Source organism: Mirounga angustirostris, unplaced genomic scaffold (assembly GCF_029215605.1).
Source record: "Mirounga angustirostris isolate CCGP_5_RB_7025 unplaced genomic scaffold, mMirAng1.0.hap1 SCAF_5, whole genome shotgun sequence".
NCBI lineage: Eukaryota > Metazoa > Chordata > Mammalia > Carnivora > Phocidae > Mirounga > Mirounga angustirostris.
The window spans coordinates 101,616,239-101,643,941 of record NW_026991713.1 but is presented as its reverse complement, the minus strand read 5'-3'; the positions used below and the strand labels follow the sequence as shown (position 1 = coordinate 101,643,941).

Sequence of the window (27,703 nt, the reverse complement as noted above, 5' to 3'; positions counted from 1 at the left end):
CAAAAAAAGACAGTTAGGGTCTTTATATGGATTACACTGAACCTGTGGATCACGTTGGGGATATTGTCATCTTAACAATATTAAAGACTTTTGATCTGTGAACATGATGTTTGACCCATGTCAAGCAAGTCTATCTGTTGCCTTATTTCCAATAGCATTTGCTCACTTCATGTCTGTGACATTGTTAATTCTCCCAATATTTCAAACTTTTTCATTTTTATTGTATTTGTTATAGTGACATATGATCAGTGATTTTTGATGTTACTACTCTAATTCTTTTGGGGGCACCACAAACTGCACCCATATAAGATAGTAAACTTATTTGCCAAATGTAGTGTGTCCTCTGCCTGCTCCACCAACTGGCTGTTCCCCTGTCACTCTCTCTCTCCTTGGGCCGTTCTATTCCCTGAGATACAACAATACTGAAATTAAGTCATTTAATAACGCTACAATGGTATCTAAATGTTCAAGTGAAAGAAAGAGTCGTATATCTCTCACTTTAAATCAAAAGCTAGAAATGATTAAGCTTAGTGAGGAAGACAGGTCCAAAGTTGACAGAGGCTCTACCAAATAGCCAAATTGTGAATGCAAAGGAAAAGTTCTTGAAGGAAATTAAAAGTGCTATTCCAGTGAACACACAAATGACAAGAAAGCGAAACCACCTTATTACTCATATGGAGAATGTTTTACTAACCCTCCATTCTATGGAATGACCAAACCAGCTACAACATTCCTTAAGACAAGGCCTAATCCAGAGCAAGGCCAAACTCTCTTCAATTCTGTGAAGGCAAAGAGAGGTGAGGAAGCTGCAGAAAAAAAGTCTGAAGCTAGCAGAGGTTGGTTCATGAGGTTTAACGGAAGAAGTCCTCTCCATAACATAAAAGTACAAGATGAAGCAGCAAGTGCTGATGCAGAAACTGCCGCAAGTTATGCAGAAGATCTAGCTAAGATCATTAATGAAGGTGCCCACACTAAACAACAGATTTTCAATGTAGATGAAATAGCTTTCTACTGGAAGAAGACGACATCTTAGACTTTCATAGTGAGAGAGAGGAGAGGACAATGCTTGTCTTCAAAATACAGGCTGATTCTCTTGTTAGGGGTTAACACAGCTAAAGACTTTAAGTTGAAGCCAATGCTCATTTACCATCCTGAAAATCCTAAGGCCCTTTAGAATCATGCTAAGTCTACTTTGCCTGTGCTCTATAAATGTAACAACAAAGCCTAGATAACAGCACATCTGTTTACAACAGTCCACTAAATATTTTAAGTCCACTGTTGAGACCTACTGCTCAGAAAAAAAAGATTCCTTTCGAAATATGATTGCTCACTGACAATTCACCTGTTCACTGGAAGAGTTCTGATGGAGATGTACAACGAGATTATTGTTTTCATGCCTAACACAACATTCATTCTGTAGCCCATGGAACAAGAAGAAGTCATTTCAGATTTTAAGTCTTATTATTTAAGAAATACATTTAAGAAAGGCTACAGCTGCCAGAGACAGGGATTCCTCTGATAGATCTGGGCCAAGTAAACTAAAAACCTTCTGGAAAAAAATTCACCATTCTAGATGCCAGTAAGAACATTTGTGATTCATGGGAAGAGGTAAAAATATCGACCTGAACAGGAGTTTGGAAGAAGTTGGTTCTAAGGAGGGCATGTATTGCATGGAGCACTGGGTGTTATACGAAAACAATGAATCATGGAACACTACGTCAAAAACTAATGATGTACTGTATAGTGACTAACATAACATAATAAAATTAAATTAAATTAAAAAAAAAGAAACTGAAAAAAAAGTGGTTTCTTGAGATGGAATCTACTCCTTCTGAAGATGCCGTGAAGACAGCTGAAATGACAACAAAGGATTTAGAATATTATGTAAACTTACTGGATAAAGCAGTAACAGATTTGAGAAGACTGACTCCAACTCTGAAAGAAGTTCCACTGTGGATACAATGCTATCAAACAGCATCACATGCTACAGAGAAATTGTTTGTGAAAGAAAGAGTTGATGTGGCAAACTTCATTTTTTCTTTTTTTTTTTAAGATTTTATTTATTCAGGGCACCTGGGTGGCTCAGTCGTTAAATGTCTGCCTTTGGCTTGGGTCATGATCCCAGGGTCCTGGGATCGAGCCCCACATCGGGCTCCCTGCTCTGTGGGAAGCCTGCTTCTCCCTCTCACACTCCCTCTGCTTGTGTTCCCTCTCTCGCTGTGTCTCTCTCTGTCAAATAAATAAATGAAATCTTAAAAAAAAAGATTTTATTTATTCATTTTTGAGAGAGAGAGAGGAAGCATGAGTGGGGGATGGGGGGGCAGAGGAAGAGTGAAGCAGATTCCCCACTGAGCCGGGAGCCCAACACAGGGCTAGACCCCAGGACCCTGGGATCATGACCTGAGCCAAAGGCAGATGCTTAACTGAATGAGCCACCTAGGCACCCCCACTGTTTTCGTATTTCAAGAAATTCCAATAGGTAGTGGGCGTGGAGTGCAGACCTCAAAAAGCCCTGAGCAGCCCCACCAACTCTGGTCTAGTTACCATCACAGCCCAGGAGGAGCTGCAGCTGCCTAAACCAGCCCCATCGCCGTCACTGCAACCATGAGCAGTGAAGTGGAGACCTTCCAGTCACCCAACCCCGGCCCCTGTCCCAGCACTGCTGACACCAAGCCTGACCCCATAGTTGGACGTGGTGGCCTCACATCAGGGTGCCTGCCAGCAAGCATAAGAAGATTTGGGGAATGGTAGAATGGTTCAATGTGAGATACAGATATGGTTTCATATCTGTATTTCAGCAGTAATACACTAAGGAAGATGTATTTGTACACCTGTCATAAAGAGGAATAACTCCAAGAAGTACCTTCACAATGTGGGAGATGGAGGGACTGTGGAGTATGATGTTGTTGAAGGGAAAAGAGTGAGGAGGTAGCAAATGGTATCGGCGCTTGTGGAGCTCCAGTACAATGCAGTAAATATGCAGCAGACCATAACCACTGTAGGCACTATCAACGGCACATGGGTCCTCCATGCAATTACTAGCAGAATTGCCAAAATAGTGAGAGTGAGGAAAAGAATAAGGGATTAGACACTGTTTCTAAGGCCAGACCCAACAGCTCCAGACCTACTGCAGGCAACAATTCCCATCCTACTACAAGTGGAGACCCTGGGGGCATCAACCATAGTCTTCCAACCTGCTTGGGCAGGGAGAAGTGCTGGAAGGTGCTGACAACCAGAATTCAGGAGGACAAGGTAGACCAGTGAGACAGAGTATGTATCAGGGTCACAGACAACAATTCTGCAGGGGTCTCCTCACCAGAGACCGCAGAGAGAAGACAACAATAAAGAAGTTCAGGAAAATCAAGGAGATGAGACCCAAGATAAGCAGCCACCTCAACCTCGGTACTTCCACAAGTTTAATTACTGACACACCCCAAACAACAAAGTGGCAAAGAGACAAAAGCAGCTGATCCACCAGCAAAGAATTCATCTGCCCCAACCCCCCAACTTCTGACTAGGGCAGGGCTGAGTAAATACTGGTTTACCAATTCTCTACCATCATCTGGTTTAGTCATCCAATAAGAAGAAATGAGTATGATATTCCAGGAATAAGAAATTAACAAAAGACTGGAGCTGAAGATCTTAAGTGCTTGTTTTTTGCCCATTAACCAAATAACTAGAACTATATGCATTATCTATGGAGCATGGGGTTTTTATTATTTTTGCCTAAAGACATCTCCTTTTAGTAATGACAAACATGTTTTTTTAAAAAGCCGGGTTTTTTGTAATACACCTTTAAGGGTTTTCAAATTGTTTCATATCTGGTCAAGATGAGATTTTTAAAAGCCTAATTTTTATTTGTAATAAAAATTTACAACTTGATTTTTTCAAAAAAGTCAACAAACGGCAAGCACCTCTTTTTTTTTTTATTTTATTCTTACGTTAATCCCCATACATTACATCATTAGTTTTAGATGAAGTGTTCCATGATTCATTGTTTGTGCACAACACCCAGTGCTCCATGCAGAATGTGCCCTCCTCAATACCGACCACCAGGCTAACCCATCCTCCCACCCCCCTCCCCTCTAGAACCCTCAGTTTGTTTTTCAGAGTCTATCGTCTCTCATGGCTCGTCTACCCCTCCGATTTCCCCCGCTTCATTCTTCCCCTTCTGCTACCTTCTTCTTCTTCTTCTTCTTCTTTTTTTTCTTAACATATATTGCATTATTTGTTTCAGAGGTACAGATCTGAGATTCAACAGTCTTGCACAATTCACAGCGCTTACCAGAACACACACCCTCCCCAGTGTCCATCACCCAGTCACCCCATCCCTCCCACCCCACCCCCCACTCCAACAACACTCAGTTTGTTTCCTGTGATTAAGAATTCCTCATATCAGTGAGATCATATGATACATGTCTTTCTCTGTTTGAATTATTTGGCTCAACATAATACCCTCCAGTCCATCAACGTCGTTGCAAATGACAAGACCTCATTCCTTTTGATGGCTGCATAATATTCCATTGTATATATATACCACATCTTCTTTATCCATTCATCTGTCGATGGACATCTTGGCTCTTTCCACAGTTTGGCTATTGTGGACATTGCTGCTATAAACATCGGGGTGCACGTAGCCCTTCGGATCCCTACTTTTGTATCTTTGGGGTAAATACCCAGTAGTGCAATTGCTGGATCATATGGTAGCTCTATTTTCAACTTTTTGAGGAACCTCCATACAGTTTTCCAGAGTGGCTGCACCAGCTTGCATTCCCACCAACAGTGTAGGAGGGTTCCCCTTTCTCCGCATCCCCGCCAACATCTGTCGTTTCCTGACTTGTTAATTTTAGCCATTCTGACTGGTGTGAGGTGGTATCTCATTGAGGTTTTGATTTGGATTTCCCTGATGCTGAGCGATATTGAGCACTTTTTCATGTGTCTGTTGGCCATTTGGATGTCTTCTTTGGAAAAATGTCTGTTCATGTCTTCTGCCCATTTCTTGATTGGATTCTTTGTTCTTTGGGTGTTGAGTTTGATGAGTTCTTTATAGATTTTGGATACTAGCCCTTTATCAGATATGTCATTTGCAAATATCTTCTCCCATTCTGTCAGTTGTCTTTTGGTTTTGTTGACTGTTTCCTTTGCTTTGCAAAAGCTTTTTATCTTGATGAAGTCCCAATAGTTCATTTTTGCCTTTGCTTCCCTTGCCTTTGGCGATGTTTCTAGGAGGAAGTTGCTGCGGCTGAGGTCAAAGAGGTTGCTGCCTGTGTTCTCCTTTAGGATTTGGATGGACTCCTGTCTCACATTGAGGTCTTTCAACCATTTGGAGTCTGTTTTTGTGTGTGGTGTAAGGAAATGGTCCAGTTTCATTCTTCTGCATGTGGCTATCCAATTTTCCCAACACCATTTGTTGAAGAGACTGTCTTTGTTCCATTGGACATTCTTTCCTGCTTTGTCGAAGATGAGTTGACCATAGAGTTGAGGGTCCATTTCTGGGCTCTCTATTCTGTTCCATTGATCTATGTGTCTGTTTTTGTGCCAGTACCATGCTGTCGTGATGATGACAGCTTTGTAATAGAGCTGGAAGTCCGGAATTGTGATGCCGCCGGCTTTGCTTTTCTTTTTCAACATTCCTCTGGCTATGCGGGGTCTTTTCTGGTTCCATACAAATTTTAGGATGATTTGTTCCATTTCTTTGAAAAAAGTGGATGGTATTTTGATGGGGATTGCATTGAATGTGTAGATTGCTCTAGGTAGCATTGACATCTTCACAATATTTGTTCTTCCAATCCATGAGCATGGAACGTTTTTCCATTTCTTTGTGTCTTCCTCAATTTCTTTCATGAGTATTTTATAGTTTTCTGAGTACAGATCCTTTGTCTCTTTGGTTAGATTTATTCCTAGGTATCTTATGGTTTTGGGTGCAATTGTAAATGGGATCGACTCCTTAATTTCTCTTTCTTCTGTCTTGTTGTTGGTGTATAGGAATGCCACTGACTTCTGTGCATTGATTTTATATCCTGCCACTTTGCTGAATTCCTGTATGAGTTCTAGCAGTTTTGGGGTGGAGTCTTTTGGGTTTTCCACATAAAGTATCATATCATCTGCAAAGAGTGAGAGTTTGACGTCTTCTTTGCCAATTTGGATGCCTTTGATTTCTTTTTGTTGTCTGATTGCTGTGGCTAGGACTTCCAATACTATGTTGAATAGCAGTGGTGATAGTGGACATCCCTGCCGCGTTCCTGACCTTATGGGGAAAGCTCTCAGTTTTTCCCCATTGAGAATAATATTTGCTGTAGGTTTTTCATAGATGGCTTTTATGATATTGAGGTATGTACCCTCTATCCCTATACTCTGAAGAGTTTTGATCAAGAAAGGATGCTGTACTTTGTCAAAAGCTTTTTCTGCATCTACTGAGAGGATCATATGATTCTTGTTCTTTCTTTTGTTAATGTATTGTATCACATTGATTGATTTGCGGATGCTGAACCAACCTTGCAGCCCAGGGATAAATCCCACTTGGTCATGGTGTATAATCCTTTTAATGTACTGTTGGATCCTATTGGCTAGTATTTTGGTGAGAATTTTTGCATCCATGTTCATCAGGGATATTGGTCTGTAATTCTCCTTTTTAATGGGGTCTTTGTCTGGTTTGGGGATCAAGGTAATGCTGGCCTCATAAAATGAGTTTGGAAGTTTTCCTTCCGTTTCTATTTTTTGGAACAGTTTCAGAAGAATAGGTATTAATTCTTCTTGAAATGTTTGGTAGAATTCCCCTGGGAAGCCATCTGGCCCTGGGCTTTTGTTTGTTGGGAGATTTTTGATGACTGCTTCGATTTCCTTAGTGGTTATAGGTCTGTTCAGGTTTTCTATGTCATCCTGGTTCAGTTTTGGTAGTTGATACATCTCTAGGAATGCATCCATCTCTTCCAGGTTATCTAATTTGCTGGCATAGAGTTGCTCATAATATGTTCTTATAATTGTTTGTATTTCTTTGGTGTTGGTTGTGATCTCTCCTCTTTCATTCATGATTTTGTTGATTTGGGTCATTTCTCTTCTCTTTTTGATAAGTCTGGCCAGGGCTTTATCAATCTTGTTAATTCTTTCAAAGAACCAGCTCCTAGTTTTGTTGATCTGTTCTACTGTTCTTTTAGTTTCTATTTCATTGATTTCTGCTCTGATCTTTATTATTTCTCTTCTCCTGCTGGGTTTAGGCTTTATTTGCTGTTCTTTCTCCAGCTCCTTTAGGTGTAGGGTTAGGTTGTGTACTTGAGACCTTTCTTGTTTCTTGAGAAAGGCTTGTATTGCTATATACTTTCCTCTTAGGACTGCCTTTGCTGCATCCCAAAGATTTTGAACAGTTGTGTTTTCATTTTCATTGGTTTCCATGTATTTTTTTAATTCTTCTTTAATTTCCTGGTTGACCCATTCATTCTTCAGTAGGATGCTCTTTAGCCTCCATGTATTTGAGTTCTTTCCGACTTTCCTCTTGTGATTGAGTTCTAGTTTCAAAGCATTGTGGTCTGAAAATAGGCAGGGAATGATCCCAATCTTTTGGTACCGGTTGAGACCTGATTTATGACCTAGGATGTGATCTATTCTGGAGAATGTTCCATGGGCACTAGAGAAGAATGTGTATTCCGTTGCTTTGGGGTGGAATGTTCTGAATATGTCTGTGAAGTCCATTTGGTCCAGTGTGTCATTTAAAGTCTTTATTTCCTTGTTGATCTTTTGCTTAGACGATCTGTCCGTTTCAGTGAGGGGGATGTTAAAGTCCCCCACTATTATTGTATTGTTGTCGATGTGTTTCTTTGCTTTTGTTATTAATTGCCTTATATAATCGGCTGCTCCCATGTTAGGGGCATAGATATTTACAACTGTTAGATCTTCTTGTTGGATAGATCCTTTAAGTACGATATAGTGTCCTTCCTCATCTCTTATTACAGTCTTTGGTTTAAAATCTAATTTGTCTGATATAAGGATTGCCACCCCAGCTTTCTTTTGGTGTCCAGTAGCATGGGAAATGGTTTTCCATCCCCTCACTTTCAATCTGAGGGTGTCTTTGGTTCTAAAATGAGTCTCTTGCAGACAGCATATCGATGGGTCTTGTTTTTCAATCCAGTCTGTTAGTCTGTGTCTTTTGATTGGGACATTTAGCCCATTTACATTCAGGGTAACTATTGAAAGACAGGAATTTAGTGCCATTGTATTGCCTGTAAGGTGACTGTTACCGTATATTGTCTGTGTTCCTTTCTTGTCTATGTTGCTTTTAGGCTCTCTCTTTGCTTAGAGGACCCCTTTCAAGATTTCCTGTAGGGCTGGTTTTCTGTTTGCAAATTCCTTTAGTTTTTGTTTGTCCTGGAAGCTTTTTATCTCGCCTTCAATTTTCAATGACAGCCTAGCTGGATAGAGTATTCTTGGCTGCATATTTTTCTCATTTAGTGCTCTGAATATATCCTGCCAGTCCTTTCTGGCCTGCCAGGTCTCTGTGGATAGGTCTGTTGCCAATCTAATGTTTCTACCCTTGTAGGTTACATATCTCTTCTCCCAAGCTGCTTTCAGGATTTTCTCTTTGTCTATGAGACTCGTAAGTTTTACTATTAGATGTCGGGGAGTTGACCTATTTTTATTGATTTTGAGAGGGGTTCTCTGTGCTTCCTGGATTTTCATGCCTGTTTCTTTCCCCAAATTAGGGAAGTTCTCTGCTATAATTTGCTCCATTATACCTTCTGGCCCTCTCTCTCTTTCTTCTTCTTCTGGGATCCCAATTATTCTAATGTTGTTTCGTCTTATGGTATCGCTTATCTCTCGAATTCTGCCCTCGTGATCCCGTAGTTGTTTATCTCTCTTTTTCTCAGCTTCTTTATTTTCCATCATTTCATCTTCTATATTACTGATTCTCTCTTCTGCCTCATTTGTTCTAGCACTTAGCGCCCCCATTTTTGATTGCACCTCATTAATAGCCTTTTTCTTTTCTACTTGGTTGGATTTTAGCTCTTTTACTTCTCCAGAAAGGGTTTCTCTAATAACTTCCATATTTTTTTCAAGCCCAGCTAGTATCTTTAAAGTGATGATTCTGAACTCTAGATCTGACATCGTACTAATGTCCGTATTGAGTAGGTCCCTGGCAGTCGGTACTACCTCTTGTTCTTTTTGTTGAGGTGATTTTTTCCATCTCGTCATTTTGTGCAGAGGAGAACAGATTAATGAGAGAACAAAATGCTAGCAGAGTAACCACGTCCCCAGAAAATATACTTTAAACAAATCAGAAAAGACCTGAAGCAGTGGGATAAGAAAGGGAAAGAGAGAAAAAAGAAAAAGAAAAAGATAAAGATAAAAACAAAAACAAACAAAACAAAACAACAACAACAAAAGAAAAACCAGAATGTGATCAAATATGATCTATATGGTATATAGATCAGTGCCACACACTAGATTTGGGGTGTATTTTGGTCTTTTAGAAGAAAGTGCCTCCCAAAATTTTAAAGAAAGAAAAACTTATATATGTACAAAAATAAGGGTTGATATGATGAAGGGATGGAATATGACTGTAAAAATGGAAATTATAAAAAATTTTATAAAAGGAATTGATAAGAAGTTGTTTGAAAAAAGAAAGAGGAGGATTTAAAAAAGAAAAAAGAAAAAGAAAGAAAAAAAAGGGAGAGGATGTGATCAGGCAAGGGAATAGAAAACACCATATACTAGAGATTTAGGGTATATTTTAATCTGTTAGAAGAAACTATCTCAAAATTTTAAAGAGAGAACAACTTATATATATAAGCCAAAAATGTGGGTAACTACTATGAAGGGATAGAATATGACTCTAAAAATGAAAAATAAAAATGTTTTTTTTTAAAAAAAGGGATTGATAAGATGTTGGTTGAAAAAGGGAAAAAGAAAAATTCAAAAAGAAATAAAAAGACAAAAGAGACAGTTAAAAAAAAATTAACTTTAAAAGACTAAAGAATCATGGTAAAAAAGCCGTGAATTCTATGTGCAGTAGTCCCCTAGCGCTGGAGTTCTGCCGTTCTCAGTGATCGGTAAACTTGGTCTTGGCTGGCTGTTCTCGCTGATCTTCTGGGGAGGGGCCTGTTGCCATGGTTTCCAAATGTCTCTGCCGGAGGCGGAATTGCCCCGCCCTTGCCCCCTCCCGGCTAAGTAATCTGCTCGGGTTTGCTCTCCGGGGCTTTTGTTCCCTGCGGGCTTTCCGTACAGCTTCGGAGGCGGAGAGTGAAAATGGCGGCCTCCCAATCTCCGCCCCGGAGGAGCCGAGAACTCAGGGCCCCACTCCTCAGTGAGCCCCCAGAGAAAAGCCATCAGTCACTCCTGTCTCCCCGGTCTCCGGCCGCACTCCGTGCTCACCCGGCCCGCGACCGCACGCCTCTATCTCTGGCACCCGACCCCGGGTGGAGTCTCCAAACCCAGCAGATCCCTGCGGTGCAGTCCCGCGTGGCTCCTCCCGGGGGAGGAAGGTGAGTCTCCCCGGATCTGCCACTTGTTGGGTCCCTGCTAGAGGAGCAGGGGCCTGACTGTGCCGCGGATCACGGTTTATGGCCACCCCGAGCTGAGGGCCCGCGCCTGGGCTCCGCCTCTGCAGCCGGCTTCCCTGCTCCGTTACCTGGGAGCTCTGCCGCACTCAGGCACCCCCGGTCTTTCTGTGACCCCGAGGGTCCTGAGACCACAGTGTCCCGGAGGGTTCCACCCCCCGCTTAGCCACCGGAGTGACGTCCCTCGGTGGAGCAGACTTTCAAAAGTTCCGATTTTGTGCTCTGCGGCTCTATCACTTGCCAGAAGCGGCTGACGGAGCCCCCCCCCCCCCGCCGTCTATCCTCCCGAATATCGCTGCGGATTCACTTCTCCGCACGTCCTACCTTCCAGAAAGTGGTCGCTTTTCTGATGAGAGAGTTGTTGCTCTTCTTTTCTTCGATCTCCTGTTGAGTTTGTAGGTGTTCAGAACGGTTTGATCCCTATCCAGCTGAATTCCTGAGAGGAGACGAAATCCAGGTCTCCTACTCCTCCGCCATCTTGCTCCGCCCCCCGGCAAGCACCTCTTAATAAAGGTCCTAAACACTTGTCAAAAAAAACTCCCAAAGAAACAAAAACAGAGAAATTGCTACAGCCACCTTCAGCAACCACCACCCAGATCAGTCACAGCTATCAACACTGAAGTTAAGAACCTCCACCAACAAAAATATTACAACTTGCTGTAAGCGCAGATGCTAGTTAGCATTTTCAGCAATGAAGTACTTTTTAATTAAGGCATATACATTGATTTTTTAGACATAATACTATTGCACACCTAATAAACTACAATATAGTGTAAACATAACTTTTATATATATATATACTGGGAAACCAAAAAATTCATTGATTCACTTTATTGCCATATACGCTTTATTGTAGTGGTCTGGAACTAAGCTGGCAATGTCTCCAAGGTATGCCTGTATATGCATGCATCCGCAAACACACACATACACACACACTCTGTATTCAATATATATCCTATTAGGTTTGTTTCTCTGGGGAAGCCTGACCAATAAATAAATAAATAAATAATAAATAAATAATATTGTTAAATTAATATAATTAGTTATATTAATATAACATAACATCATATAGCAATTACATTAACATATAAAATACATTACATATATTATATATTAAAATGTATATTTTATAAGAAATTATATACAATATACAATATATAATATATATTAGAAGATTTATATATATATATTATTATAAGTAACTGGCTCCTGTGATTATGGAATCTGACAAGTGCCAAGATCTGCAAACTGAATGGGCAAGCTTGAGACCCAAGAGAGGCAACTGTGAAGTTCTGGTCCAAAGACTGGCAGACTCAAGACTCAAGACTCCGTGTTTCAATTAGGGTCCAAAAGCAGGCAAAAGCCAACATCCCAGTTCAAACACAACCAGGCAGGATTTACTCTTAGGGGAGGGGAATCAACTGACTGGACAGAACAGAATGAGGGCCACTCACATTACAGAGGGCAATCTAATTTACTGAAGTGTATCAATTTAAATGTTAATTTCATCCAAAACACCCTCACAAAAACACCTAAAATTAAAGTTTGACCAAATATCTGGGCACCCTGTGGCCCAAGCAAGTTGACACATAAAATTAACCATCACAACTTGTGTTATTTTGTGGCTGCTATACAATACCTGACTGAGAAGTTTCGTGGTTGCTATACAATACCTGACTGAGAAGTTACCCAAGAGTGTTAAGTATTGTGTTTGACATCTAGTCTTTAAACTACCTAGAATTGCTTTTTTGTGTATGGTGTGAGGTAGGGAACCAATCTCATTTTTCCCCATAGGGACATCCAATGTCTCAGCCCAATGTGGGGCTCAATCCCAGGACCCTGGAATCGTGACCTGAGCTGGAGGCACTTAACCAACTGAGCCACCCAGGTGCCCTTGGATCCCTTTTAAAAAGGGTGGGGAGGGGTGCCTGGGTGTTTCAGTCATTTTATTTATTTATTTTTAAATTTTAATTATTTTTTTTAGATTTTATTTGTCAGAAAGAGAGAGAGAGCACAAGCAGGGGGATCAGAAGGCAGAGGGAGAAACAGGCTCTCTGGTGAGCAAGAAACCCAAGGCGGGACTCGATCCCAGGACCCTGGGATCATGACCTGAGCTGAAGGCAGTCGCTTAACCAACTGAGCCACCCAGGTGTCCCGGTTCAGTTGTTTTAAGTATCCAACTCTTGATCTCAGCTCAGGGCTTGATCTCAGGGTCATGAGTTCAGGCCCTGTGTTGGGCTCCATGCTGGGTATGGAGCCTACTTAAAAAAATAAAAAATAAAAAGGGTGGGGAAGTTGGTTGGCTATTAGACTCTCCATTTTGGGCTGCCATGGACCTTTTTTCTTCCAAGATGCTCAAGTTTAACAGCTTATCAAGTACCTATATTTTAATTCCCTGTCTATTCACCTCCTGAGATTTACTTACTTTCTTTCCAACTTATGATACATATTTTATCAAACATCTTCAATTGTTTCTGTGGAAGTTATTTTCCCAGCATCTAGTCTGTTATGTTTACAGACATGTTTCAACTTTCATTCCATACTTCTACTTACAGAATTTTGCTTGTTAGTAAAATGTAATTTTCTTAGATTGTTTCATTTTCCCATCTATTTTAGTGCCAGACCCTCAAGGTATTCCTACGTCAGATTATACATACAACCAAGTAAGTTTTAAAGCATTTTTGTATTTAAGGCTAGAAATGGTACCACAGGCCAGGATTTCCAAATAATTATCTCATTTGTGCTTGGGCTCCAGCCAGGGAAACAGTTTCAAGGTTAAACTGAAATACTCTGTTTTCCACAACCCCAGAGAACACATCCAACTATCTCCATTTGGATATCTGTTCCATTACATGCCTACCACACAGCAGTTATACAGTTTTAGGTATAGTCACTGAGAGATGAAGGTAATGAAAGCTGAGTAGAAGAAATGAAGAGATATATACCACACTAAACAATGAAGAAATTCTCCACCATTTAAAAATGTGCTCCAGGTCACAGTATGATCTTCAAAAACATATGTTTCAAGACACAAAAAAAGCCCAGGCCAGAGCTGGGATTCAAGTATGCAACTTAACTGCCTCCAGTAACATATTAAGAGAAAGCACAGGGCTAGATAGTGTGCAGTGCCAGCACAACCAGATGGTTTGCTTAAATCACAAGCTAATAAACTTTTACTCAGAATAAGAAGGAACAAATTATGACTTTACCACAGTCCCATTTTCCTTAAGAAAAGCAAAGCAATTAGGTGCTTCAGGTGCTGGCAAAGACTGCATCTTCAAGTTTCCCACCTTCTTCTGTTCCCCAACAGAAAGCAAAATACTTTTTTGTTGTTTCCAAGATGCTTATGGAAAATCTTGTTATAGTTTCTTAGGAGGGTAAGACACATAAGTCTCCAAAGGAATGAAACGATTAGAAAAAAGGAGTGGACAAAGGAAGATTACCTAGAGGTTAAGCATTCATCATAGAAGTCAAATTTTCATTTGAGAAGTCCACCGGTTCTTTTGATTTCAAAGAAATTCTAGATTAAGACCCACTCTGTTATACAATTACTAAAAAAGTTTTTAAATTAAAAAAAAAAAGGTGTTTGTTTGTTTTTTAATTTAAAAAGCTCCTGAGTTGAGGAGCATTTCTCAAGTACCAGTGACAGCTTACACACATATATACATATATACCTTCTACCATCCTCTCCCAACAAACTCCTCTAGGTGTCACACAATCACTACTACAGCGAATTTAAATTTACAGAATTTCTAAAACAGATGTACACTAGTATTTATACTAGAAATATTCTCTTTTCCCATTATGTTCTTTTTGTCAATGCATGGTAATTCTTTGACAAGATATATACCAACATTAGAGTATTTTATGACTAGAGAGTAGCTATAGCTATTATAACAACAACAGCAGCAGCAATTACCTTGTTTGAATACTTTGAAGTGTTCGAAGCACTTTACAGATATCATTTCATTAAATGCTCACAATGATCCTCTGAGTCTAGATATTAGGTATTATTATTATTCTCACTTTTATAGAAGACAATACAGGTTTGGAGAGTTTAAGTGCCTTATTCAAGGTCATAATAGCTAGAGGGGAAAGAACCAAGATTCCAACCTAGGCAGTCACACCTCATTGTATTCAGAGTTAATGCTGTTTTGCTGCAGTGTATCAGTGTTCCACAAAAGCTTTCCACAATTATATCGAATAAATCACTCTGCAGAGTGTTCCCATGCCCGGTTTTGCATCTTTCCCTCCTTCCTTTCTCCCCCTTCTCCCCTACCCCCTAAATATTTAATTCCCACCTTGTGCCGGGTACTATGTGTTAGGCATTGAAGATATAACAGAAAACAAAACAGATATATTTCTCTATAGCTCTTGAGCTTTGAGTACATATATAGTCATTAATTAATGAAATTCATAAATATTTTATTATAAACTGTGTACAGTACGTAACATGAGGCTTTGATCTATGTTTTGGGGGCCTAGAGAGTTTGCCCAAGAAAGTAAAGAGCAGATGGGGAGGAAAATGGCATTCCAGCTTGTATAGCGGCCCTAAAGTGGGAAAGCAGAGAGAGAAGATAAAAGATACAAGCCCTGAGAACAAGGAGAAGGGTGCAAATGTGGTAGGAGAGGGAGAAAGGGGCTAGATGTAGAAGGATCTTGTAGGCCATGAGGGATTTGGGCTTTTATCCTAAATACAACAGAAAGGTACTAAAGGGATCTGACTAAATAGAGGAGCAAGAGGATTCAGAATGTGAAAATCAGAATTACTAAAATGATGGAACAAGGTTTCTAAGCTGAATACAGAGAGAAGCCAAGACAGGGAATACAGAGGGAAGAAAAGACAGGGCTAATGGATTAGGATGAAGCAAAAAGAGAAAAAGAAGTTCAAATGATAATGGAAAGATAGTACAAATGAACAAGAATGCTAAAATAATAGGCAATTGTGTTTAGAGAGAAAGATACTGTAATGAGTGAATTTGGAGGTAGGCTAGATTGATTACAAGGTTTAGAATGCCAAATATGGGATGAAGAAAATCAATAGAGACAAAGGTCAAGAAACTGAAAGGGTAAGGTAAATGAATTATACACACAGATTCTGAAGTCAGTGGAGATAAAAATTTTCAATGAAATCCTTCAATGCTATATCAGAATGGCATGAGACTTGAAGAAGTAGGTGTTCTCATAAGAATGGGATGGAATAATGGTCTGAAGGTGTAACAGGAAACAAGAAGGGTCCTACCTCTAACCCTACGGTTCAGAAGAAACACGTATTTATCACCAGAAAAGAGTTGCTGGAAGTTGTCAAAGGAGATGCCAAATTATACCTCAGGCAAAGAAGGTGAAAGCTGGTTCAAGAAGAAAAAGAGAAATCAAATATAGCTTGATTTCATTCATATGTGGAATTCAAGAAACAAAAGAAAAAAAAAAGAACAAACACACAAAAGAGACAAACTTTTAAATACAGAGAACAAACTGATGGTTACCAGAGAAGAGGTGGGTGGGCATATGGGTAGAATAAAGGGGATTACGGGTATGCTTAAAATGATGAGCACTGAGTAATGTATAGAACTGTTGAATCATTATATTGTACAACTAAAAGTAATATAACGCCGTATGTTAATTACATGAGGAGGAGGAAGAGAGGGAAGAGGAATGGGAAGAAATTAAGAATGTATGTGTCAGGGCCTGGCACAGAACAGAAACTCAGTAACTATTTGGTGAATCGATGAATGAATGAAGACAAATGAATCTGTGAATTTGGGTGACACAGTGGGAAGATGTAGGAGTAAGAAGAGCTGAACAATATGTTGACGCAAGAAAGTACTGAACAGATAGGGATAATGATGCAGTACAGATGATTGGAGGGTTATTTTTTGGACAATGTCTAATGAAATCTAGGATGAAAGGCACAGTAAAATTAACTCTATTAGGTTCTTTAAAAAGGGTGGGCACTGGTCCCACTGTACCATAACTTCAAAACAAAGCAGACGATACCAAAGTAAGAATTAAGAATTGTTTTCTTAATGCGTATGACTTATATGATAGCACTGATTTAATTTTCTGTTCTGTTTATTGAAAATAAGGTATTGTAAGTGATTACTGAAGTAACTTAATGGTAACAGATAACACTGAATTCAGCAGTATATTAAACTTAGGAATTTGTAAGGTACTACTGCTATCTTTTACTCCTGACCTTATGAAGAACCCAAATATGAGCAGGAGTCACATGTATAGCACTGAAAAAGAAACCAAAGAAAATACATTTCTCCAATTCAACTTTGGGAGTCACTAGATTTCATGACTTTTTAAATAGTGTCGCATTTCTCTAATAAGTCAACACTGTCAAAGGTTTGTGAGTATGAATAAAATCAACAAATGACACTTTAAATAATTAATGTGCTCCTCTGGTGAGGAATTTACAAAATGTTTTTACCATCTCTCAAAATATGGCTCACACTCCCATAGGACACTTAATGATGCTGGGTATTTCTATAAAAGCATATGGTTTATAAGAATCCACAGCTAAGACTGACTTGTAGAAGAGATAAATGCACACTGACTGGCTGTGTTACTTAATCACCAACTGCCTTTAAGTTTCCAGTAATATTGTGTTGTGGTAACAAATCTTTAGCTGAAGATAAATTTTTTTTTTTAAAGATTTTATTTATTTGAGAAAGAGAATGAGAGACAGAGAGCACGAGAGGGAAGAGGGTCAGAGGGAGAAGCAGACTCCCTGCCAAGCAGGGAGCCCGATGTGGGACTCGATCCTGGGACTCCAGGATCATGACCTGAGCCGAAGGCAGTCGCTTAACCAACTGAGCCACCCAGGCGCCCCTGAAGATAAATTTTTTATTGAAGTATAATTGACATACAATAGCCTTTAAGTTTCAGGTGTACATCCTGGTGATTCAATATCTTTATACATTACTGAAATGAACCCCACCCAATATGTCTAGTTACCGTATGTCACCATACAAATATAAAGTAATTATAATATTACTGACTATATTCCATATGCTGTATATTACATCCCCATAATTTATTTTATAACTGGATGCTTGTACCTCTTAATCCCCTTCACCTAGTTCCCCCACCCCCCAATTCCTCCCTGTTCTAATAACCAATAGTTTGTCCTCTGTATCTATGAGTCTGTTTCTGTTTTATTTGATTTGTTATTTTTTTTTATATTCTACATATAAGTGAAATCATACAGTATTTGTCTTTTTCTGACTTATTACACATAGCATAATACCCTCTAGGTCCATCCATGTAGTTGCAAATGGCAAGATTTCATTGTTTTTAAAAATTTAAAAAGAGTAGAAACACAATGATGTGAAAGAAATGCTTTTTCCCCCCCCAAACCATCTCAAATTTTCTTTTTTCTTTATCAACCCAGAGGGCTTGGGTAGATAAATCTTATAATAAGCCCTCATCATTCCTAAGTGAAGCTTTAAAAATCCCACATCAATAAAACGTGGGTGCACATTTTCAAAGCAAAGCAAATGTCCCCCTGCTGCTATGAATCTCATCATTTGTGTCACTGAGGTTGGAAAGCGGCTTTAAGAAGGGCGATGTTTACCTCACTGCTGATTCCATTTAGGTGATTTTTTTGGTAACAAAGCATCAAAACTAAAAACTAAACATCTGAATTAAAGCACTCAAAATTACTTTTTTTTTCAGCAGACTGTTACTTGATTAATGTCTCCTATAATTTGCTTACTTAAGCAACCAAGAGTTCATACCAGAATCAAGTAAAATAAAAATTAACAATTGCCTGTGTTCACATAGACTCTATGGCTCTTCTCTACTCCTGGAAGAAAAAAGGATAGAAATAATCTAAGTAACATCACACTTTCTTTCTCCAGCAGCAGTAACAAGACGTGGCAACCATCATTTTACACTCTTCTGCATCTGGGTCTGAGACCTCTTTATATCTCATTAGAGTTTGTGACAAATGAGTAATTTAGGGAAATATAAATAGAGGTGGAAAGACAAGACTTTCCCTTGACCTTCGAGCTCTAGTAAATTCTCTTCAAAAAAAATTTTTTTTCTGCATTACTAGGAAGTCAAGACAACAGGCTAAAGTAGATGCTAGGAGGGCTGTACAAGCTGTCCAGCTTTTGAAAAGAAATTTCCTTCATAGTTGAAATCATTTTTGGCCATTTCACATGGAGAAAACATTAATTTCTTTTCATCACAGAAAACAGCAATCCCCTCACTAGCATAAAGTCACCAACAGAGACCAGAGTATTTAGGGCTTAAGCCCTCTTTCTAAGATCAAATAAACAATTTGAATAAAACAGCTTCATACTCTTTCCTTAAGTTTTCAACAATAAAAGTTTACTGACACTTTAATGGAAAATTTTAATCCTCATTTGCATTACTGGAAAAAAGTCAAACAGCTACCTAGAAGTAAAAAGAATGATATTTCATCAATTGCAGATACCTTTTGTGGAGAAAACATATTATTTCATTATAACCCCTGGAAAATGGTTATAAAAAAAATACTGGCAAATGAAAGTAAAAAGTTTATCAAAATTTTACTACTAAAAATAGTAAAATAAAAAATAAAAATTTTATTTATTACAAATTTACTATTAGTCAAAGAAGAAAAAGGGTGGGATTTAATGTCTGGCAACCCAAGGATACCAAGAGAGAACTCATAAGCATCACATAAATGTGTACGTACAGACACACACACACGATTATTCTGGCCATAACAATAATGCTCAACATTTGTATACTGTCTTTATAGGCTACCAAAACACTTGTGGGGCTAATAAATTACTTTATTCCACTACAGAGGCTTAGAAAGATTATGAGCCTTACCCTAAATCACAGCTAGTAAACAGAAGAGCTAGAATCCCCATCTTGACTTCTGGTTCACTGCACTTTACACTAGCCCTTATTACCTCTTTATTCATTCATTAAAGAGGTGGAGATAAGAGGAGGGGACAAATGAGTGCCAAAGTAGAGCATGGGTCATGCCACACACAAAAACTATCTGTTGTGTAGGATAGGTCCTGCTGTGTATATTTCTCTAGGAAAATATGTTTTATTGAAAACATCCAAGAAGGTGCAGCCAAGGAGAACATAAACTGCATATAAAAATCAGTGGGAAGCCATCTGGCTCTCATGACTTCACCTTCAGCGATATCTTGGATGACTGCCTCTATCGTCAATAATTTGGTTTATCAAACTTCTCAGTAGGAGATAATAGAATAAGGGCCAAACACCCCAAGAACTCATTACAAGCAAACTCAGTATCATCTGTTACAGATCTGTCACATAGATTCCAAAAGTGCTTCCCAGTGCAGTAGTGGTTATAGAGTTTAGTCAGAAGTACAAAAACATGTCTACTTTGAAAACCAATATCTATAGACTCTGGCACTCATCTCTGTGGTTCAATTTTGGGGTGTGCCAAGGTTTTATTTCTTTTCCACTGCAGTTAATTTTTCATTTGATTATAACTTTGGAAAACACAGATGTGGTCCTTTTGTTGAATGAAAAGGAAAAATCAAGCCAAAATTTAGAAACATAGATATTTCCTGAACTTCCAGAATAATATAATCATGTACTATTTTATCAAAAATTTTTCAAGAACAAAAAACTATAATAAAAAAGGCAAACCCAAATGCATCACTTTAAGAACTACTGTTACAAACCACTCATGTGTAAAAAGTTTTTTCTTGTTTGGTTTTGTTTTTTCAGTCATACCATCCCATGTGGTTATTTCCTGGGAGCTCCAGTTTCCTTTCAGAATTTCTTTACTTGTTGTCTACTGACCCCATCTGGCAAAATTATAGAGGAAGTTATTATAGTGCCTAAAGCTTCTGCTAAGTCAACCCTTTTATTATATGTAAGTAGAAGTTTTAAGAGGAAAAAAAGCAAATAAGATCAGGGCAAAATAATCTAAGGATTCTTAGCTTTATCCTCCTATAATACAGAGGATGAGAGAGAAAACATTGCAATTTAAAAAAGGTCATGCTATTGACTTGTAATAATTTTAAACTCCAGGGCCAAGCCCTACTCTCACTTCATACTACATATAAAATCTCTATATTTTTACTGCCCTGTTATTTATAAAGTTTCCTTTCTTCTTTTTCAAGTATACTACACATAACTCCATCAGATGAGTATCTTTCAGGGCTATCAGTATTATAAATGAGAATTCATGTTGCTGCCTTTTCATTGTTATTCTTCAAGATGCTTGTTAGTATTTTGATCTTTTATTGGAAGACTTTTACTAAAACTCTGAAATCCTTCCTTTGTTGAACATAATGATGAGGTAATTATTTCAAGATCGTATCCAGCATAACTAGATGAATAACATTTTAAACAGTACAGGGTAGTTTAAAATTTCAAGTACAGAGTTACTAAAAGGGGAGAAAGAGAAATGTCTGTTTAAACCATGCAAACTGGATTGAGACTACAGGTTTTAGTTGTCTGCCATTCCTACTATCAATATTCAGAACACAATTCTACTAAAGGAAATAAAAATAAAAATTACCAGGAGAAACTGAAGGAGAGTTTTAAAAACACACTGAGAGCTCCATTTTATTCACCATATGACTTATTCCACATTTGTGAAAGTAATACGAAGTTTCAATTCTTCTTCTGAACACTCATCCTCTGAGACATCTGAGTTTTTAGACCTACTGTTATTTGAACATATTTTGGTAATTTCCATTAATAAGTGGATTGAAATGCAGAATAATATTGGGTTGCCATTGCTACAGACTATATCATTCCTTTAACTTAAAGCCCATTTCATACATCTTTCTAAGATCAAAAGAAGGAGAAGTCTAAACATGGAGATTTCTGCTATGGCAGGGTATAGCCATTTAACTTCTTCTTTCAACAAGCCAGAGATGGCAGAATTCTCTTTGAAGTGGCAGCCCTGTTGGCCTTTGAAGTCCCTTGTCAATTGCAGAATGGCTCTGGTGGGGTTTGTTTTGTAGCCAGCTGTCACCATGAAGGCAGACATGACGTATTTCCAGCAGTCTCACTTCGGGGTCTGTCAAGTGACTGATTTCATAACCAGTCACCATAACAAAGGAGATTCAAACTCACTGACATTAGAGCAAGAGTATACAATGAAACTTACTAAGTTCCTTGACAGAGCTTGATTTAAATACTGAAATGATTACACAATGGCAAAGAGAAGATGATTGTGAATTTAACTGTCACCATCTCAGATTCTTGGAAAATTAAAAATGTACTTTCCCCATGTTTACCAACAGAATGTTTCATAATAACATCTTTTTAAAAATGAAGTATCTTTCAACAAAGTACCCTCAATCTTTGCACGGACCAAAAATGATATTTCTGCAGAAATCTGTAATCTGTTTTAAAGCACGGTTTATACTGCTATTTTACAACTGAATTTTCTTCTAAGACTGAATGATTCCACATAGTTCTGAGAAACATGTTTGTATTTATAATACTTTTAGACCACTCAGCTACTCACCTCAAAAATTCCCATCACTACTAACATAGAAATCAGTTTAAGGCATAAAGGATAAATAGTGAAAAAAAATGATATGTTAAGAAACTTCTACAAAATATAAATAGAGCCCATTAAAATACTGAATACAAGGAAACAATCTTAATATTATAAATCTGTCTTTAAGGCAGGAGAGATGAGACAAATCTTGAAAAACCTAATGTCAGATTCACCAGTGATGATCAGAAATATGAGTCCCACCAGAAGGAAATAAAGTAGGATCAAAAACATTTTCATCCTAATTTGATCAGAGTTTACATCTGTTCTGTAGAATGTTTTGAATTTTTACATGTTTTTATGACATGGCTTACTGCTATCTCAGTGTTGAAGACTAGGTGGTATATAACACCACTTTTTGCTAGTTCCCACTGTTTGAAAGATCAGCCACGGTGGGACAGAGTGCTGCGCACTCGCTGCATGAGACATAATAAGTCCTCTTACTTCCCACTGTAAGGATAAGTCAGGGATGATGAGGATTTCTAAATTTTATTTTTCCATTGTAGCTACCACGCTTTAAAACCAAATATTCTTTACCACAAAAAATAAGCTTTCAAGTAATAATATCTAAATCTTTAAATCTACAAGTGTGAAATCATTTTTGAATTTTTCTGGCAGATGACAAAGTGCTTCATCAAATCCCATGGAGGGATGCCTGGGTGGCTCAGTTAGTTGGACATCTGCCTTCGGCTCAGGTCATGATCGCAAAGTCTTGGGATCAAGTCCCGCATCGGGCTCCTTGCTCAGCAGGGAGCCTGCTGCTCCCCCTGCTTGTGCTCTCTCTCTGACAAATAAATAAAATCTTAAAAAAAAAAAAAAAAATCCCATGGAGAGGAATTGCAAGAAAGAATACAAACAATTGAAAATATTTTTGTAATAATTCAACGTATTTTTGTAATAATTCAAAATATTTCTTGGTAACTAATGTAAAACTCATAAAATTGCCATCGAACTCTACATTGTTTAGTAAATAAAGTGATGCTTCTGTTACCAGGAGTGCAAACAGTCAGGAGGTCAGAACAAAATTTCATTCATTCACTCATTATTAATTCATTCACTCAACAAATATTCACTGAATGCCACTATGTACCAGACATGATGGTAGGTCCTAAGAATACAACAATAAACAAGACACAACTCCTGCCCTCAAGGAGCTTTCATTCTAACAGAGAAGATGGAGATACTCTCTTAAAGTGACAGACAGTAAATAAGTAATAATAACATAGTGTTGTCAAACAGTACAGAGTGCTGCTGAAAAACATGGGAGAGACATATAACTCAGACTTGGGGGGAAGAGAGGGTTTTATGGAAGGAGAAGTAGGATTTATCCAGACAAGAGGATGGAATAAAGATGAAGACACTGTTTGATTCAGAGAGAACATGTAGTTCAATAAATGCAAACCAATCTTTGTTCTTCTGAAAAAGAACCCAATGAATCCCCATGTTCTTTCTCTCTCTAGGAAACACTAATATATCTAAGAATTTAAGTGATTAAATACTATGAAGTATTTATCATGATGACAAGAAGTTAATAGGTAATCAATAAATGTCAGTATCTCAAACCTTGTAATTATATTAAGAGTAAGATGCTATGTACTTTCAGTGTGTCACATTTTCTAGTAATAATAAAGACTTTCTCAATTTATGTGCATTTGAGAGTAACTGGAGTAAGTTTCTATTTTAGCTCACAGCACACCTCTGAGCTAAAGCCATATACCCAAGTCCCTAGTTGACAACTCCTTCATGAGAAAGAGGGCACAGGTATCTCAAATTTAATATACACATAAGCTGAATCTCTACCCTAAACTGCTCCTCCTCCAGTTTTCCCCACAGTTCAATAAACACCACCACCACTGACTTAGCTTTCATGGCAGAAAACATGGCCATCAGCCCTGCCACCTCCTTCTCCCCAATCTTCCACAGGCAAAACATCAGCAAATCCTATTGCATCTATCTCCAAATAAATCTCTCCATCTCCACTACCAACCCTATTATGTTCCTGGATTGTGCACTATCTTCCTAACAGGTACTCTGCCTTGTGCCCTTGTTTGTTTATTTTTTTCCCTACTTATCTGATTTATTTTTCAAATAACTGCCAGAATAATCTTTTTAAAACATAAAATGGAGTTTTGTCATTCTTCTGCTTAAAATGATTTAAAGGCTAACCATTATGATTAATACAGAATCTAAAATCATTGACATGACCATCCTACATAATCTGCTTCCTATCTTCCTCTCCAGTTTCATGTCATACCACCTGTTCTTTCATTCCTTTACTTACTCATTCATTCACCTACCTATCCACCCAGCCACCAACTCACTTCTACTCAGCATTCTCCACTAACTGGTGGTTTTCTTTTACTTCTACAGCATAACTATACCATGCTCTTCCCATTATTAGGGTGTTCACACAGGTGGTTTCCACTGACGTAAATTTCTTGACATTCTAAATCTCCCCAATTCCTATTTACTTTTCATGTGTCAAGTATCAATGTCTTAGACATGCCTTCCCTGACCATTCATTCTAAATAAGTTCCCCTTGTTATACTCTTTTTATAATTCTATACTTTATTTGCCTGTATCACAATCTTTTTTTTTTATTCATTTATTTGAGAGAGAGAATGAGATAGAGAGCATGAGAGGGGGGAGGGTCAGAGAGAGAGGCAGACTCCCTGCTGAGCAGGGAGCCCGACGTGGGACTCGATCCCAGGACTCCAGGATCATGACCTGAGCCGAAGGCAGTCGCTTAACCAACTGAGCCACCCAGGCGCCCGCCTGTATCACAATCTTAAAGAATATGTTTATGTCTGTGATCATGTGATTAACCTCCCTAACATATAAACACCAGGAGGAAAGGAACCATATTTGTTTTGTTCACTAATGTATTCCAAGTTTCTAGCACACAGTAAACTCTCAATAAGCATTATTGGAATGAATAACGGAGTAATGGAATAAGTGGTATCTATGAAGCCATTAAACTCTTAACACTAGGGTGGCATATTCTCTCTATGGACAGACACCTCTTTCTCGCTTCTATAACTTTTGTATTTCTTTTTCCTATACTAATTCCATCATGCATGCTATAAATTGAAGTGTCTAATATTATATGAACATGGGGTAATACACACACACACATGCACGCACACACTCACAATTATGGTTATTTCTTGAAAGTGACCTAGTCCTCTACTAACCTAGTCTTTCACCATTATTTCTTAAAGTAATAATTACTTTTGACAAATAGGCTTTTAGACCACAGATGTTTTTCCAAAAACAAAAAAAGGATCATCAACATCAGGAAAGTGCTTTTCCTTATATATATATATCAGTACTACAACTCTGTCAGGCTCAGGACGAAAAACTAAATAGTAGTTGCTAAGTACGTATGTGTATATATAAGTATCCATCCATCCAACACACTGTCTAGTACAGTAACCGCTAGCCAGATGTGGCCATTTAAATTTAATTAAAATTAAATAGATGTAAAAATTCGGTTCTTCGGGGTTCTAGCGACATTTTAAGTGTTCAACAACATTGTGTGGCTAGGAGCTGCCAAACTGAACAGAAGGGATATAAAACATTTCCATTGTGTCAAAGTTCTATTGAAGAGTGCTGCTATAAAGACTATAGAGGCTCTGGTCACAAATAAGCACTTGTGAAGAAAAATGTGTATTCCTAGAATTCACTTTATGTCAAAAGAAAAAAGTAACTTCTATTTGGAACTCAAATCCTTTTATTTTTTTTTAATTTTTATTTTTATTTATTTATTTATTTTTAAAGATTTTATTTTATCTATTTGACAGAGAGAGACAGGGAGAGAGGGAACACAAGCAGGGGGAGTGGGAGAGGGAGAAGCAGGCTTCCCGCCGAGTAGGGAGCCCGATGTGGGACTCGATCCCAGGACCCTGGGATCATGACCTGAGCTGAAGGCAGACGCTTAACGACTGAGCCACCCAGGCGCCCTCAAATCCTTTTAATACAGATTGGTATTTGGATACCACACCTGGGCATTAGGAGGGTGCACTGCAAATGAAATAATGTTTTTAAGGTATTTTCAGTACACAGGAAACGTGTGTGTATGTGCCCACACGCACGCATCTGAGTGTTGAAGAGGAAAAAGTCATGAATATTCAAATAGATATTTCCAATTTAAGATTATGAAGATCAAACACAGAATTTTCTTAATCTTAAATTTTCTCTATCTTCCTACTTCTACGAATAAGGTCTAAGCATAATGTTCTCAAATTCTCATTGTTTTAAATCGTGCTAAAGAAAGTATTATTTTTCTTTCCCTCCCTACTTCCCTTCCTAAAGGAAGTCATAGAATAATACATAACTCTGTAAAACTGAAGGACAGCATTAGGACTGGATTTCACAGCGCAGGTTTGTAGCCATTTACTAAAGCTACTAAAACTATTTTTATGAGGGAAACCTAAAAGAAAATTGGAAAATAATGGACTAAGATCCTGCATTGACTTAAGACAGACTCTCAGAGAATGAATAACCCAATGATAAGAAGGATACCCATTTGACCAACCTATTAGTTGGCTGTGGCATTCCCAGCTGATGTACATATTATACATTCTAGGCTGGGAAATGGCAGGGAACAGGATCTTCTCAAGTCACAAAGATTAAAACTTGATATATGAAAATGGGAACTTTTAACAAAAAGGTTAAAATACTGAACTAACCAGGTGGGGTCTATAGATACTAAGTTTCTCTCCGGCCTTTTACTGATCAGAACAACCCCTTCCCTTGGAGCTATCAAGAGCCACAGTACTAACAACAGAAGCTCAGTCGTAGCTAAGGTTTACTGGGTGCTTACAATATGCCAACTCTGTTAAAAGTACTTTGTACAAAAACCTCTCTTTAGTGTGGCAGTTATGGTAAGTATCTTTGATAGCTCAGGGAACTGAGAGAGAAGTAACTTGCCTGAAATTACAATTTTTAAGTGATGGAACCATAATTCCAACAAGAATTCTAACCCAGAACCCACTTTCTTAGCTACTAGAGAACCAGAGTTTACAATCTCTGTACCTAACCTATCACTTCGGCCCTTCTCGGACTTGCTTCTCCTAACACTCACTATGACTAATTTCAGCTTTGTAGGATAAGAGTATTTTCTCCATGAGATGAAAAAGCCTGGCGAAAAACTGGGCTGAAGCAAGGAATCCAGAGTTCTGGATTTGGATGGTTTCAGGCTGAGATGTCAATGAAGTATCTGAAAAAAGTTATGAAGTAGACATGAAGTAGGCTACTGTCTACTTCATTGATTTGGACCTCAGAAGAGAAAACTGGGTTGATATATACATTTGATGTAATAATTCTACTACTAATAATAACGTAGCTAGCATTGTTTTGGAACAATTTTTTAGTTCTTATCCTCAAACAAGTCTTCCCCTCAGGATTTCTCATCTCAGAAAATGGAACCAACATCTGCCCAGTTGTCCAGCCAGAAATTGGAGAATCATCTTTGTTTTCTCCTTCAGCCTTATCCATACATGCAATTCACCAAGTCTTTTTAGCTCTATTTCCAAAAGACATTCTAAATCCATCCACCTGTCTCCATCCCCACTGCCACTATTCAATTTACCCACCTATTTCCTAATTTACAGTTTCTTGCCTAGACCAGGAGCCTATATGATTTTGC

General features: G+C 38.3%; 1 protein-coding gene and 1 pseudogene across 7 annotated transcripts in view; one reads left to right on the top strand and one right to left on the bottom strand.

Annotated features, from left to right (window-relative positions):
- Nucleotides 1-27,703, bottom strand: part of ERC1 (ELKS/RAB6-interacting/CAST family member 1) — a 555,561-nt gene that overhangs the window by 276,189 nt on the left and 251,669 nt on the right. The window lies entirely within an intron of this gene.
- LOC123844968 (Y-box-binding protein 1-like) lies at nucleotides 1,816-3,582 on the top strand (annotated as a pseudogene).